This window comes from Oryctolagus cuniculus, chromosome 2 (assembly GCF_051225735.1).
Source record: "Oryctolagus cuniculus isolate XC-2025 breed Fujian yellow rabbit chromosome 2, ASM5122573v1, whole genome shotgun sequence".
NCBI classification, from domain to species: Eukaryota; Metazoa; Chordata; class Mammalia; order Lagomorpha; family Leporidae; genus Oryctolagus; species Oryctolagus cuniculus.
The window spans coordinates 46807413-46817495 of record NC_142868.1 but is presented as its reverse complement, the minus strand read 5'-3'; positions in this window follow the sequence as shown (position 1 = coordinate 46817495).

Here is a 10083-nt window from a genome sequence, read left to right as displayed (position 1 = left end):
TGATATCACTAATCATCAAGAAATGCAAATAAAACCATAATGAGATACCACTTCACACCCATTAGGACTGATATTAACAGCAACAACAGAAAACAGCAAGTGTCGGGGAGGATTCCAAGGAATTGGTATCCTTGTGCATTGCTGGTGGACGCGGAGGTGGTGCAGCCACTGTAGCGAAAGGTACAAAAATAGAATTCCTCAAAAAACAGAATTGCCATGTGATCCAGCAATTCTATGTCTGGACATAGGCCCCAAGGAAGTGAAGGCAGAACCTGGCAGAGAGATTTATACACCGTGTTCCTAGCGGCATTATTCACAGCAGCCGGAATGCGGGAGCCCTCCAAGTCAAGAAACAGAGAGAGGCCAGTGTCGTGGAGCCGCAGATTAAGCCACTGCTTGCAACACCAGCATCCCAAGAGCAGAGTGCTGCTTCCAGTCCAGCTCCCTGCCAACGCCCCTGGGAAGGCAGTGGCAGATGCCCCAAGGCCTTGGGCCCCTGTGCCCACCTGGGAGACCCGGATGGAGTAGTTGGTGCCAGATTTTCATTGGCCCAGTCCTGGCTGTTACAGCCATTTGGGGAGTGAACCAGTGGATGGAAGACACCTCTCTCCCTCTCTTTCTCTCTGCCTCTGTCTCTCTGTAACTCTGCCTTTCAAATAAACAAATAAATCTTTTTTGTTTACTTGAAAGGCAAGTTATACACAGAGAGAAGAGGCAGAGAAAGAGAGAGAGAGAGAGAGAGAGAGAGAGGTCTTCCATCCAATGGTTCATACCCCAGTTGGCTGCAACAGCTGGAGCTGCGCTGATCTGAAGCCAGGAGCCAGGAGCTTCCTCCGGGTCTCCCACACAGTGCAGAGGCCCAAGGACTTGGGGCATCTTCTACTGATATCCCAGGCCATAGCAGAGAGCTGGATCAGAAGAGGAGCAGCTGGGACTAGAACCAGTGCCCATATGGCATGCTGGTGCTTCAGGCCAGAGCATTAATTCGCTGTGCCACAGTGCCGGCCCCAAAATAAATCTTTAAAATTGTTCATATTTTATATTTTTTGCTCCACACGTGCACAACAAGGGACAGCAGCTAACTCAGCGTGGGATGGAGTTGTTTAACCGAGCGCTCATCCCCTCACCGCTGTGAAGGCGTTTACTCCGGTGCTGTGGGTGGGCTTCATGGGATCGGCCGAAAGGCCTTCAGAGCACAAGCAGGCTCCTGGAAGAGGAGACGCTTCGGCCCAGGACTGCGCACTGACTCCTGACGGGCTGCCTGTGAATCCGGAACTTGCCAAGTCACGGAGTCAACCCCTTGCAAGTCATCTCTCAACACGTTAAGATCCACATCGGCTCCGCTTATCAGGAGGGCACCGGCTGAGACCTACGGAAAGCCAGGGATTGAGGAAGTTAATACAAAAAAAAGGGCCCAGCAGCCCAGACTCCAAGGCTTCGGAAATCCATTCAAACCGCCCCCGGGTCTACCGATGAGAAACCAGGACTGAGAGGTCGTCCAAGGTCGCACAGTAAGTTAGGAAAGGCAGCATCTTCAAACGTTTCAATAAAGTGTGTCTCACAGCCCTAGATTTTCAACAGCTTATATTCTAAGATTTATCTTATTTATTTGAAAGGCAGAGTGACAGCGAGAGACACAGAGAGAAACAGATCTTCCATCTGCTGATTCATTCCCCAAAGGGCCCCAACAACTGGGGCTGAGCCAGGCTGAAGTCAGACGCCAGGAGCTTCTTCCAGGTCTCCCATGTGAGTGACAGGGCCCAAGCACTTTGGGCCATCTTCCACTGCTTTCCTAGGCGCATTGGCAGGGAACTGGATTGGAAGTGGAGCAGCCAGGACGCAAACCCGGTCTCCAATATAGGGTACTGGGATCGCAGGCAGTGGCGGATTAACCTGCTGGGCCACAGCGTCACCCCAACGGCTTATATGCTAACGTTTTAAAGCTATGCATTTTGCATTCCATTCCATTATGTAATTGTGTTTCAAACGTTTAAGTTTTGCTTTCCAAATCTTTAAGTGGCATTTCTCTTCCAAGGAGTACCACACTTGTTCTGGGGGCTGGCACCTCATGTCTACCCCAGAGGAAGAAAGACAGACATTAAGGGACACTGCCGGCACGGTGGCTTAAGTCCGAATCCTCGAGTTTGAGAAAACTTGAATGCCGGCCATGCTGAGTCCATCACACGTTCTGGAACCCACTCTCCAATTACTGGGGAACCCGGATAAAGGGTGGAGGCCTTTCATTTTGTGTCTTTTCATGTCTGAAGATCAAACACGCTCACTGTCGAGGCGTTCTGCTGAGTGATGGGCTGGGGTCTCCTTTCTCCCAGCACGGTCTCTAACTGGTTAAGCCGGAGGCGTCATGTGCCTGCTCTGCCCCCTTGTGGTAGACGCTGTCCTCAATCAGGAAAGTGGAGAGCCCACGGACTGGGAGCTGGTGCTCTAAGATTGGGCTCTTAACAGTAGACAGTCACGACCAGGTGCGTGCAAGAATTAGAGACGCGTGGAAGGGTGAGGAAAGGCGTCTCCCTGGCCGGTAAGAAACGCGATCGTCCCAAGGCGGCTCTCAGACTTGCACTGGGGGTGAGCAGTCGCCAGCCAAAACGGAAACAGCAAATCTCACCAGGTGGCAGCTTCCCCGTCTCCTCCCACTCATGGTGGCCACCTTGCTCCCAGGGACTCAGCCGGGAAAGAAGGGCCAGGAGAGCTGTGAGGGTCCCGCCCACCGCCGCGAAAGGCTCCGCTAATGCAAAGATGTGGGGGCATTGAAGGTTGAAGACAGATGGCCCTCACTTCTCTGCTGGGTGTCTCCAGTGGGGACAGCCCCAAATTGGCAGAGTCGGCCCGGCCACTTGTCTGAGATAAGGCTTTGTAGCCTTGGGGTCAGGAAGACGAGCAGATCGAGCCTACCGGGGAGCGGGCAGGAAGCCCACCATTAGCGGGGACACAGCGGAAGGACTCCCTCCCCAGCCACTCCAGAGCAGTGTCCAGTCAGCACCTGCACGGGAACGCATGGCGCCCCCTGGTGGCAGCTGCCCAAAGCGCGCTGCCTCCAACCCGAACTGCCCAGCCTGCTGGTCCTGAACAGAATGTTCCAGAAAAAGGGACACACACACACACACACACACACACACACCCAGGGAGCCGCTGGCCGTTGCTAGAAAAAGTTCTCTAGGGGACAGTTGGTTTCAAGAAGGAATGTCCTCAGGTCCTCTATAAAGAGGGGCTTGCCCTTAGGCCTTGGGTTATTTTTTTTTTTAAGATGTATTTTATTTATTTGAAAGACAGAGTTACAGAGAGAGAGGCAGAGACAGAAAGGACTCCCCAAATGGCCGCAACAGCGGAGCTGTGCCGATCTGAATCCAGGAGCCAGGAACTAGGAGCTTCCTCCAGGTCTTCCACGTGGGTGCAGGGGCCCAAGGACTTGGGCCATCTTCTACTGCTTTCCCGGGCCATAGCAGAGAGCTGGGTTGGAAGAGGAGCAGCCGGAACTAGAACCTGCGTCCATATGGGATGCCGGCGCTTCAGGCCAGGGTGTTAACTCGCTGCCCCAGGCCTTGGGTTATTCAAATGAGGCCCAAAGCAGGAACAATGCCAAGGATGGGAGAGTCGAAGTAGAAAACATAGGGGGACCGGATCTCAAGGGTTGGGAGCAGGGAATCATTTCTGCCAAGGGCCATTGGGATGTATAGAACAGCATTCCCAGGCCGCACAAAATGATAACTTAAAAACTTAGATTGCTAGAGATTTACTGAATTTTGAGCCTGCCTGCGGTTGCCTTGGTAGGGCCCGAGCAAATGATTTCGCAGGCCGTGGGTGGCCCACAGGCCCAGTGCTCCCCATCTCTGGCAGGTCCCTGAGCCTGAACCCAGGAACTAAAAATCCAAGGCAGTGTCTGAGCAGACAGCTCGTCTGGGTTGCTCTGGTGTTGTTGTCCATGGAGCAGGACCTTTCAGAAGCCAAGAGAGGCCCAAGCAGTTCCAGAAAAGTCCATGGCAGTTCTCAAAATGCTGGTTTGTTTTACATTTTTTTCATACCTTGCACATGCAGAAGGAGCCAGTATTATGCTGTGTTCAAGGTAACTGCAGGATACAGTTTCAAAAATCGATAGTGGTGGGCTATGGGAAATGAATACCTTTGATGGTGCCGATGTACCCTTGTGGCTTTCCACACCTAAGTCACTTGCACAAAATGCCTGGTCTTCTTCGGAATGTGTGGCTGGAGTAAGGGGTTTCCACATCACCCCACCCCCATTATGTGCCTTAAGGTGAGTGCTAGGCTTTATCAGATGGGCCACGTGAGAGGGACTAGAGGCAAAGATGAAGTCATGAGAGAACATCTGGTACCAGTTCAAGGTCAGGGTGTGTTCCTCTCCTGGCTTCAGCCAGTGAGAACAGGCAGGAAATGGTGCGGTCCCCATGCCTACCCCCTTGAGCAAGCAGATTAAGCCCTCACTCTGCTGAGGGGTAGGCCAGACCTTGCAATAGGCAACTGTTGGGTCTCCAGTTGAATAGACCCTCAGAGTTGGTGCACAGGGCCTGGGAGCTGGACAAATTCATTGCCAACAGGGAGCAATGTAATATAGTGAATTATGATTGAGGCCCTGGGATCAGAGATTAACCAGATCAGTGTGTCAGAATAGCCCAGAGACCAATGGGGAGTTCATCATTAACCTTGTGAGTGCATCCATGCAATCTGACATCACTGCTCCCGTGTTGACTGATTTGGTAACCGTCGGTTCCACTGGCAGACTCTGAAGACTGGGGTCCCTTTTGCACTCTCTAGAGCTATTTTCTGTGTCCTATTCTGCAGCTGGTTAATGCTAGATCTGCGGAGGACATGGAAGTGGGAACCCTGGGCAGCTAACAGGTGGTGGTGAGACATGTCGCTCCCCGTCTTCGTGGAGGAACGACACAGGACCCTGCGCTGTTCTTTCGTCTGCTCGGCCCTCCCCGGGTTTGCTGCTGGTTCTTCCCGGGTTGGCTACCGACCCTTCCACCTCCGTGGAAGGGCGGTTCCCCCTGCCACATTCCCCACTTCCGCGGGGGAGCGGCACACCGCCGGCCGGCTCTCTCGGGGGCTGCACAGGTGTTCCTTCAGATAGATGTTCCCCTTAGATGTTCCTGGTGCATGTTGTCTCTCTCCTCCTTTATAGTCCTTTTCCACCAATCCCAACTCTGCTACCCACACGCTGAGTACGCTGCTCTCCTCCAATCAGGAGCAGGTCCTGCTGCTTATTGGTTGAACTGGAGGCAGCTGCGTAGAAGCTGTTTCTTCCTCTCCCAGCGCCATATTGTGGGAGAGTAGATGCATAGAATAAGTCTTAATTCCAGTAACTTAGTCTAGTCCGAGTTGCTCCCCACAGATCCCCCTTTCTTTTTATTTTTGGCGTTGATACGCGCCTGTCTTCGGTGCCTGGCGGCACACACTCTGCTCTGCCTGCTAGAGTTGTCCACAGGTGCTTACAAGTCCTATCAATCAGGCAGACCGAATCCAAGCTCTCTCATTGCGGTATTGTGGGGAGACTATTGATGTTAATAATGTGCCTGTCTTCGGTGACCTGCAGCGCATAAGCTGCTAGCCGCCCGCAGGTGCTCACCACCTCCCTAATCAGGCAGACCGAATCCAAGCTCTCTCATTGCCATGTTGAGGGGAGGCTTTATTTTTCTCTATTTCTCTATCCCCGGGCATTCCTATCTCTCCTATTTTACTTCTATCTACCAGCATTCCTATTTTTCTCATTTTACTTCTAAATTTCTGTTTCTCTTATCCCTGCGGCTTCCCAGCGCCTGCCCCGAGGCTGCTTCTCGGCGCCTCGCCCCGCGGTGGCGGCTTCCCGGCTCTGAGCCGCTTCAGCCCGCGCTTCTCTCATCTGCGCGGCTTCCCGGCTTCGCGCGCGCACTCCGCGGTCTCCGCGCCCCTTCGCGCCCACACCACGGCCTTGCACTAGCCCCGCGTTCCCTATCTATTCACGCCCCGTGCTCTCTCTGCACGCGGCGGCTTCCGCGAGTCACACAGCGTAGCTTACGTTTCCGCCACTAGCATTCAATCTAAGTTCCCCGGGCTAACCTGGCGAATTCAACCTATAGCTTACGTTTCCACCTTATGGTTTGGCTTCCCATCTTTTGCTCCCCGGGCTAATCTGACGGATTCCAACCTGGCGGCCCACGTCTCTGCCTCTGGTTCCAGATTTTCGCCTTTTGCTCCCCGGGGTGACTTGAAGAATTCCAAACTGGCTTACGTCTCCGCCTCGGCCTGCCCCCCGCGGCTTCAATTTCCCTAACATTTTTCTCTACCCGGTATGTTTCCCTAAGTTTTCTTCCAACAATATTCCTCCCTCATTTCTCCTGGCTTCTCCCCACAGTCCGTATCCGAGTCTGTTTGTTCTAGCTTTCACTTTCGCTTTCGACCTTAGAGATTTCTCCCAGCTTCCCCCCGTAGTCCATATCTGAGTCTATGCCTAGGCTTTCAATAGCTTCTTCCGGCACCTTTTTCGTCCAGCTTTTCCCTAGGCTGTTTGCTAGTCTCTCTCTGCAATATTTTCCACTTCTTCACGTTTCTTCCCTCCTAAGCTTCCTATCCTGTGGGGAGCAAACCGGACTAGACTGAGTTACTGGAATTAAGATTTATTCTATGCATCTGCTCTCCCACAATATGGCGCTGGGAGAGAAGTAAACAGCTTCCGCACAGCTGCCTCCAGTTCAACCAATAAACTGTAGGACTTGCTCCTGATTGGAGAGCAGCGTACTCGGCATGTGGGCAGCCGAGTTAGGATTGGCGGAGGAGGACTATAAAGGAGGAGAGAGACGGCATGCACCAGGAACATCTAAGGGGAACATCTAGTTGAAGGAACACCTGTGCAGCCCCCAGAGAGCCGGCCGGCGGTGTGCCACTCCCCTGCGGAAGTGGGGAATGTGGCCAGGGGGAACTGCCCTTCCACGGAGGTGGAAGGGATAGTAGCCAACCCGGGAAGAACCAGCAGCAAACCCGGGGAGGGCCAAGCAGACGAAAAGAACAGCGCAGGGTCCTGTGTCATTCCTCCACGAAGAGGGGGAGCGACACTATCCGAGTCACGGCACCATTATGTCGCTCCCTGTCTTCGTGGAGGAACGACACAGGACCCTGCGCTGTTCTTTCGTCTGCTCGGCCCTCCCCGGGTTTGCTGCTGGTTCTTCCCGGGTTGGCTACCGACCCTTCCACCTCCTGGAAGGGCGGTTCCCCCTGCCACATTCCCCACTTCCGCGGGGGAGCGGCACACCGCCGGCCGGCTCTCTCGGGGGCTGCACAGATGTTCCTTCAGATAGATGTTCCCCTTAGATGTTCCTGGTGCATGTTGTCTCTCTCCTCCTTTATAGTCCTTTTCCACCAATCCCAACTCTGCTACCCACAATGCCGAGTACGCTGCTCTCCTCCAATCAGGAGCAGGTCCTGCTGCTTATTGGTTGAACTGGAGACAGCTGTGTAGAAGCTGTTTCTTCCTCTCCCAGCGCCATATTGTGGGAGAGCAGATGCATAGAATAAGTCTTAATTCCAGTAACTTAGTCTAGTCCGAGTTGCTCCCCACAAGACACTGTGAGCTCTGGACTCAGACCTGGTTCAAGTCCAACCCTGGCACTGAGTGCTATATAACTGCACTGATGTCTCCTAGGCCGTGGCTCCTGGAACCATGGACTCTCACGGAGGTACCGACGTGAAGCCATCTCATTCACGCTAACCAGTGGCCTATCACTGGTAGCATCTGAAGCAGAGTCTTTTACTTCACAGTTAATAAATCAGTTTGGTTGCAAATGTCAATGTCATTTCCAAATCAAAACTCTTCCCTCCCCCGTCATCCTCAGCCGAACCCCCAGAGCACTGCTCAGCACACAACTGGGCAGCTTCTGACTCCGCCTCCCCACCTCTCCATATACAACCTAGAGGTCCTCTGGGAATCGGGCTGGGGTGTTCCCACATCCCAGCAATCCCTGTCACATCATACTTCCCTGTGGCAGGCTATCCCAAGAAGCCTTTATAATATGAGTGACTTAAACCCCTGCCATGAGAGTAATTGTGGGCACCTAATAGGAACACAGGAAGCAACGGGCCCGGGTGTCAGAGCACTTAGCTTTGCCCGGGGCTGCTGCTTACAGTTGCACAAGCAGCGCACTGCGCAACACCAGTGGCATTTCACCTTGCCATCATACGCAGGTAGCTTACTACAATGTTTCTGGCACACGAGCTCTCGTGTCAACCTTGGCCTCACAGCACAGTCGGTGCCTGTCCCCCTTCCAGGCAGAGGCCAGAGCCCTCCTCAGCACACAAAGGCCTTGCTCTCACTTGGCTCAAGAGTTCTAGAGCCCCAGTCCAAAGGTTCTTTATCTGCAACCTCCAGCCACATCCACAATTAGCCCGATAGCCTCAGCCCTTGGTGATCTGGAGTCCCGCTCAATCTCCTGTGCCTTGGGCTGGAACTTCTGTCAGGGGTGGAGGGACATCCAAGGAGCCTCAAACTCAGGCCACTGTGCATAGGCAAAAATGAGTAGAGAGAAGGGGACCCACGATCTACTCTATGACAGTTTCAAATAGGTCCATTAGAAAAAAGTAGCACTACTAGACAGAGTGACTCCCAGAATCTAGCAACGTAACCGTGAGAGTGAGAACGTAATTTTTGAAACACACTGTGGGCTATCAGCGTTGACATGGGATAAACAGGCAGGAAGTTAGTTTAGGTTTGTTGAGCTGGAAGCCACCGCCCCCATGTAATTCTAGCCTTCTACCTGTCAATCAAAATGCCCCCTTTCCTGGGATGCACCTGCTTCATCTGGGACCCAAGCAGGGACACCATGACAATATGGATATTGCGCTCCACGTGGAACTTGTAGAGGTGTCATTAATTAGCAGGTGGCTTCACACCTTTGTGTGTGGCCCTGCCCTGGCTTCATACAGGAGACCAACAACTGGGAAGTGAACTATCTCGAGTGCTGGCGTGTTCTCCCCCCACCCCCTCCCTGCCAGAGACCACAGCTGGTGGGGTTGCCAGGTGTTCTGTTCCCACTCATCTACTCGTTCTCCTTTTGGGCAAATCTTCTGGCCACTGACCACTCATGATGGGTATTTCTCTGTATGGGGTAACCCATGCTTACGTGTGTATGTGTGCTCACTTTCTCACCTTTCAAATAAATTATAGCACTTTGTGCACCTTACTTGTGTCAGCATTCAAAATGTCTATCTTCAGGGGACAGTGCCGTGGTGCAGCAGGTTAACTCCCTGGCCTGAAGTGCCAGCATCCCATATGGGTGCCAGTTCTAGTCCCAGCTGCTCCACTTCCCATCCAGCTCTCTGCTATGGACTGGGAAAGCAGTGGAGGATGGCCCAAATGCTTGGGCCCCTGCATCCATGTAGGAGACCCAGAAAAAGCTTCTGGCTCCTGGCTTTGGACCAGCCCAGCTCCAGCTGTTGTAGCCATCTGGGGAGTGAACCAGTAGGTGGAAGCGCTCTGTGTGTGTATCTCTCTCTCTCTAACTCTTTCAAATAAAATGGACAAATATTTTTAAAAAAAAATGCCTGGAAAAAAAATGTGTATCTTTGTGCAGGACAAGAACCTGGAGTAGAAATAATTAATAGCTCCCCTTACCTACATCACTGTGGTGTGTAATTTACAAGTATGGTCATTTAAACAAAGGCCTCTGACTGCATATCTCTAATGTCTATCAGGAAGTGAAGCACACTGAATTTACTCTGCATTTCCTTGAGAGTGAGGCTGGCTAAGCCCCACAGGTTTTGCTTTCTCTTGTAACCTGTAAGACAGAAACAAGGAACGGTGACCGAAGACTATCCTACACTAAGAATGCATGTGTGGTCATTGGACGTTGCTACAAGCCTTGGATGCAGCCAGAGCATGTCTCCCATTTACACAGAATTGGAAGGACAGAATTCTATACTTAGAGAATTTGATCAATAAAAAGCTTCACGCTTTGAGATTTGTACAGTGCCACTTTCTGGCAGCAGTGGGTGCTGCAGCCACACTTCAACAATTGAGCTTCCTAGGAGTCATCTAGAACAATCTAAGTCTAGGGAGAGATTGAAGCTTGTATAAATGGGTGG